We start from the raw sequence: 7,177 nt of genomic DNA on the forward strand, positions 1-7,177 counted from the left end.
TGTTAGCTCTTCTCTAAATTTTTGGTAGAATTCAGCTGTGAAGCCATCTGGTCCTGGGCTTTTGTTTGCTGGAAGATTTCTGATTATAGTTTCAATTCTGTGCTTGTGATGGGTTTGTTAAGATTTTCTATTTCTTCCTAGTTCAGTTTTGGAAAGTTTTACTTTTCTAAGAATCTGTCCATTTCTTCCAAGTTGTCCGTTTTACCGGCATATAGTTGCTGATAGTAGGCTCTTATGATCCTTTGTATTTCTGTGTTGTCTGTTGTGATGTCTCCATTTTCATTTCTAATTTTATTGATTTGATTTTTCTCCCTTTGTTTCTTGATGAGTCTGGCTAATGGTTTGTCAATTTTATTTATCCTTTCAAAGAACCAGCTTTTGGCTTTGTTGAGTTTTGCTATGGTCTCTTTTGTTTCTTTTGCATTTATTTCTGCCCTAATTTTTGAGATCTCTTTCCTTCTACTGACCCTGGGGTTATCCATTTCTTCCTTTTCTAGTTGCTTTAGGTGTAGAGTTAGGTTATTTATTTGACTTTTTTTGTTGTTTCTTGAGATATGCCTGTATTGCTATGAACCTTCCCCCTAGCACTGCTTTTACAGTGTCCCACACGTTTTGGGTTGTTGTGTTTTCATTTTCATTTGTTTCTATGCATATTTTGGTTTCTTTTTTGATTTCTTCTGTGGTCTGTTGGTTATTCAGCAGCGTGTTGTTGAGCCTCCATATGGTGGAAGTATTAATAGTTTTTCTCCTGTAATTGAGATCTAATCTTACTGCATTGTGGTCAGAAAAGATGCTTGGAATGATTTCAATTTTTTTGAATTTACCAAGGCTAGATTTATGGCCCAGGATGTGATCTATACTGGAGAAGGTTCTGTGTGTGCTTGACAAAAAGGTGAAATTCATTGTTTTGGGGTGAAATGTCCTATAGATATCAATTAGGTCTAACTGGTCCATTGTATCACTTAAAGTTTGTGTTTCCTTGATAATTTTCTGTTTAGGTGATCTGTCCATAGGTGTGAGTGGGGTATTAGAGTCTCTCACTATTATTGTGTTACTGTTAATTTCCCCTTTCATACTTGTTAGCATTTGTCTTACATATTGTGGTGCTCCCATGTTGGGTACATATATATTTATAATTGTTATATCTTCTTGGATTGATCCTTTGATCCTTATGTAGTGTCCTTCTTTGTCTCTTTTTACAGCCTTTGTTTTAAGGTCTGTTTTATCTGATATGAGTATTGCTACTCCTGCTTTCTTTTGGTCTCTATTTGCATGGAACATCTTTTTCCAGCTCTTCACTTTCAGTCTGTATGTGTCCCCTGTTTTGAGGTGGGTCTCTTGTAGACAACATATATAGGGGTCTTGTTTTTGTATCCATTCAGCCAGTCTTTCTCTTTTGGTTGGGGCATTCAACCCATTTACATTTAAGGTAATTATTAATAAGTATGATCCCTTTGCCATTTACTTTATTGTTTTGGGTTCGAGTTTATACACTCTTTCTGTGTTTCCTGTCTAGAGAAGAACCTTTAGCATTTGTTGGAGAGCTGATTTGGTGATGCTGAATTCTCTCATCTTTTGCTTGTCTGGAAAGCTTTTGATTTCTCCTTCATATTTGAATGAGATCCTCGCTGGGTACAGTAATCTGGGCTGTAGGTTATTGTCTTTCATCACTTCAAGTATGTCCTGCCATTCTCTCCTGGCCTGAAGAGTTTCTACTGAAAAATCAGCTGTTATCGTTATGGGAATTCCCTTGTGTGTTATTTGTTGTTTTTCCCTTGCTGCTTTTAATATTTGTTCTTTGTGTTTGACCTTTGTTAGTTTGATTAATATGTGTCTCAGGGTGTTTCGCCTTGGGTTTATCCTGTTTGGGATTCTCTGTGTTTCTTGGACTTGGGTGATTATTTCCTTCCCCATTTTAGGGAAGTTTTCAACTATTATCTCCTTCAGTATTTTCTCATGGTCTTTCTTTTTGTCTTCTTCTGGGACACCTATGATTTGAATGTTGGGGCATTTAACTTTGTCCCAGAGGTCTCTCAGGTTGTCCTCATTTCTTTTAATTCATTTTCCCTTTTCCTTCTCTGATTCATTTATTTCTACCATTCTATCTTCCACCTCACTTATCCTATCTTCTGCCTCCATTATTCTGTTGTTTCCCTCCAGAGTGTTTTTTATTCATTTATTGCATTGTTCATTATATATTGACTCTTTTATTTCTTCTAGGTCCTTGTTAAACCTTTCTTGCATCTTCCCAATTCTTGTCTCCAGGCTATTTATCTGTAACTCCATTTTGTTTTCAAGATTTTGGATCATTTTCACTATCATTATTTGGAATTCTTTACCAGGTAGATTCCCTATCTCTTCCTCTTTGGTTTGGTTTGGTGGCATTTATCCTGTTCCTTTACCTGCTGCATATTTCTCTGCCTTTTCATCTTGTTTATATTGCTGTGTTTGGAGTGGTCTTTCCATATTCTGACAGTTTGTGGTTCCTCTTTATTGTGGAGTTCCCTCACTGTGGGTGGGGTTGTACAGGTGGCTTGTCAAGGTTTCTTGGTTAGGGACGCTTGTGTCAGTGTTCTGGTGGGTGGAGCTGGAGTTCTCTCTCGAGTGCAATGAAGTGTCCAGTAATGAGTTTTGAGATGTCAGTGGATTTGGTGTGACTTTGGGCAGCCTGTAAATTGAAGCTCAGGGCTATGTTCCTGTGTTGCTGGAGAATTTGTGTGGTATGTCTTGCTCTGGAACTTGTTGGCCCTTGGGTGGTGCTTGGTTTCAGTGTAGGTATGGAGGCATATGATGAGCTCCTGTCTATTAATGTTCCCTGGATTAGGAGTTCTCTGGTGTTCTCAGGATTTGGACTTAAGCCTCCTGCCTCTGGTTTTCAGTCTTATTCTTACAGTAGCCTCAAGACTTCTCCATCTATACAGCACCATTGATAAAACATCTAGGTTAAAGATGAAAAGTTTCTCCACAGTGAGGGACACCCCAAGAGGTTCACAGAGTTACATGGAGAAGAGAAGAGAGAGGAGGGAAATAGAGGTGACCAGGAGGAGAAGAGGGGGAATCAAAAGGGGAGAGAGCAAGCTAGCCAGTAATCACTTCCCTATGTGCTCTCCACAGTCTGGACCCCTCAGAGATGTTCATGAAGTTACATAGAGAAGAGAAGAGGGATGAAGGAGACAGAGGTGACCAGGAGGATAATGAAGGGTATCAAAAGGAGAGAGACAAATCCAGCCAGTAATCAGTTCCCTAAGTGTTCTCCACAGCGTGGAACACACAAATTCACAAAGTTGGGTAGAGAACAGAAGGGGGAGGGAGGAGATAGAGGCGATCTGGTGGAGAAAAAGGAGAGTCCAAAGAGGGAGAGTGTAGTCAAGCCAGTAATCTCCCTCCCAAGTAAAAATGGGTACTGAAGATTGGGTTCTTAAAGGTACAAAATTGATAACAAATACCAAAAAGCCAAGATTAAAAATCTAGGGTAGAGGTTGGATTCTCAAAAATACAATATTAAAGAAAAAAACAAAGTCACAAAAATTATAAAAATATATATATGAAGTTTGCTTTAAAAAATAGACTCTTTTTTTGGCAAAGTAATAGGTTATAAAAGTAAAAATTAAAGGAGTAATAGAGGACTTAAAGTTTTTAAACAAAATAATTTTTCTTAATTAAAAAAATGATAATAGTAAAAATATATCTAGGACTTTCTCTGGTGTTGTTGTGGACAGTGTGGGGTTAGTTCATTTTCAGATAGTTCCTTGATCTGGCTTATACTTCTTAGGATCTGTAGGCCCCTTCCTATGTAGTTGGTGCTAACTAAGGGTTTTAATCTATTGCACCTGTCACTTCTAAGACAGTTCCCTCTGTTTTAGCTTCTTCTGTTTGCTGGTCTCTTCGGTGTCTAATTTCTGCCCTGACACAAGGGGGCGGTGGTGGTCACTTTTTTAAGCTCACTTGTTCAGACGTGCTATGGGGAGGGAGGAATGCTGCAAACAAATAACCCTGGGTGTGCTTGCAGTGTCTCGGCCACACTGGGTTTGCCCCCGCTCATGGCGTGTGTGCTTTCCCAGTCTACACTGCTTAGGCTCTAGGTTGCTCTGCTGGGAATTGTCTGAGGCAGGCCCTGAGTTGTATGCACCTCCCAGGTCTAAGCTGCTCAGGTTCAAGTTCTTGGGTCCTCCACAGAGGCATAGACTTGGTTGGGTCTGTGTTTTGTGCCCTTCTCAGATCTGAGCAGCTCAGGTGACCAAGTGCTTGGCGAGTGCGGTCACTGTGACTTATCGCGTTCCCCGTCCCTGCCACTCAGTTTTCTGGGTGTACAACTGGCACGCCTTCTCAGGGTGGAAGGTGTCTAATTGGGGTGGGGACAGATCTCCATCCCTTCTCAGGCATGCCATGTGTCTCTTCTGGGGAGCTATCTCTGGCTGCGACCCTCCCGGCATATGTCGACCATCCAGAATCCCAAGAAGTCTTGGTTAGCAATGAAGCCTGCTTGCAGTTTGGTAGATGATGCCTCTCTAGGGCTGCAATTGACCCCTTCTGGCTCTGGCTGCCCCTGCCTGCCTGTCTCTGGCAGGGGATGGGCCAGTCCACAGCCAGCTAGCTCTGCTCAGTCCTTTGTTCTGTGAGTGGGCCTGGCAGTGTCTTAGGTTAGGGCTCTTCATGGGATTGCTATCCCACAGTCTGGTTTGCTATCTCAAGTGATTTCCCTCGGATTGCCCTCGGGGCATTCAGGCCCAGTCCTTACTCTAAGCAATGCAGCCCGCGCCTCCCTGTCCGGCCCCTGCTTGCTAGTGGCGGATAAGCAGATCTGCTGCTTTTCTGCTGGGTGTTGCCGTTAGGCCCACGATTTGTGGGTTTTAATTATTTATTTATTTTTCCTCCCAATTATGTTGCTGTCTGAGGTTTCAAGGCTCACAACAGACTTGCCAGTGAGAGTGTTTCCTGGTGTTTGGAAACTTCTTTTTTAAGACTCCCTTCCCGGGATGGATCTCCATCCCTACCTCTTTTGTCTCTCTTTTTATCTTTTATATTTTTTCCTACCTCCTTTTGAAGACAATGGGCTGCCTTTCTGTGTGCCTGATGTCTTCTGCCAGCATTCAGAAGTTGTTTTGTGGAATTTACTCAGCGTTCAAATGTTCTTTCACTGAATTTGTGGGGGAGAAAGTGGTCTCCCTGTCCTATTCCTCTGCCATCTGAGGACCACCCTCTTAACTTTTTAAAATTAACAGCTTTATTGAGGTATGATTTACACAAAATAAAGCTTTCCCATTTTAAATGGGAAGTTTGGTGATATTTAGTAAGCTTACAGAATTGTACAACCCTCCCACAAGCCACAAAGATACTCCATGCCCATTTGCAGCCAGTTTCTGTTCCTACCTCAGCCCTGGAGAACCATTAATCTCCCTTTTGTCTTTATGTTTGCTTGCTAAGTCTCTAAGTTGTGTCAGACTCTTTGCGAGCCTTCCAGGCTCCTCTGTCCATGGAATTCTCCAAGCAAGAATACTAGAATGGGTTGCCATTTCCTTCTCCAGGGGATCTTCCCAAACCGGGGATTGAACCTGGGTCCTCCTGCATTGCAGGCTGATTCTGTACCATCTGAGCCACCAGGGAAGCCCTGGTCTTTATAGATTTGCCTTTCCTGGGCATTTCGCGTTGTCTTTTGCAGTTGGCATCTTTAACCTAACATAGGGTTTTCAAGCTATAGTTATGCTGTAGCAAAGTATCAAGAGTTTGTTCCTTTTTATAGCTGAAAACATTTTATTCATATGGATATTCCATATTTTGTTAATCCATTCATCGGTTAATGGACATTTTGGTTTCCACTTTTCGGCTATTATAAACAGTGCTGTTATGAACCTTGCAGACAAGTTTTTGTGTGGACATTTGTTTTTGTTTCTCTTCTGTATGTACTTAGGGGTTGGAAATGCTAGATAACATGGCAAATTTATCTATAACTTTTAGAGAAATTACCATAGAGTCTTTCAAAGTGACTGTTTTTACATACCCACCAGCAATGTATAAGGGTAAGAGTACCAGTTTCTCCACATCCCCACCAACATTTGTTATTGTCTGTTACAGCAGTTCTAGTGGGTGTGAAGTTGTATCTGATTACAGCATTCATTGGCATTTTCCTAATGACTAATAATGTTGAGTCTGTGCTATTAGCTGTGCAGATATCTTTGGTAAAAATGTCTATTCAAATATTTTTCCCATTTTGAAAACCGGACTCTCTTATTGAGTTGCATGAGTTCTTTATACTGTATCTATTTTCTCTAAGGTTGTGGTTTGTCCTTATTTTTTAATGCTCTATTTTGAATGCAACCTACTTTAATTTGGATAAAGTATAATATAGCAATATTTTCTTTCCTGGATTTTCCTTTTTTGCCTAATCCAAGGTCACAAAGACTTTAGACCTGTGTTTTCTTCTAAAAGTTTTATAGTTTTACCTCTTAAATTTAGGTGTATGATTTATTTCAAATTAATTCCTTATATATGATAAAGGTCTCATTTGTGCATGCTGGTGTCTAATTATCCCAGTAGTATTTATTGAAAATACTATCCTTTCCCTATTAAATTGCTTTGGCTCCTTTGCAATATATTAACTGATCATAAATGTAAAGTTTTATTTCTGGATTCTCAAGTTTGTCCCTTGATCTGTGTCTTTCCTTATGCCAATACTGGATTTAGAAAAGGCAGAGAAACCAGAGATCAAATTGCTAACATCCGTTGGATCAACATCCGTTGGATCATCAAAAAGCAAGACAGTTCCAGAAAAACATCTACTTCTGCTTTATTGACCATGCCAAAACCTGGTAGGAATAGGAATACCTGACCACCTGACCTGCCTCTTGAGAAATCTGTATGCTGGTCAGGAAGCAACAGTTAGAACTGGACATGGAACAACAGACTGGTTCCAAATAGGAAAAGGAGTATGTCAAGGCTGTATATTGTCACCCTGCTTATTTAACTTACATGCAGAGTACATCATGAGAAATGCTGGGGTGGATGAAGCACAAGCTGGAATCAAGATTGCTGGGAGAAATATCAATCTCAAATATGCAGATGACACCACCCTTATGGCAGAAAGTAAAGAAGAATTTAAAAGCCTCTTGATGAAAGTCAAAGAGGAGAGTGAAAAAGTTGGCTTAAAACCCAACATTCAGAAAACGAAGATCATGGCATC

This window comes from Ovis aries, chromosome 1, assembly GCF_016772045.2.
Source record: "Ovis aries strain OAR_USU_Benz2616 breed Rambouillet chromosome 1, ARS-UI_Ramb_v3.0, whole genome shotgun sequence".
Lineage (NCBI taxonomy): Eukaryota > Metazoa > Chordata > Mammalia > Artiodactyla > Bovidae > Ovis > Ovis aries.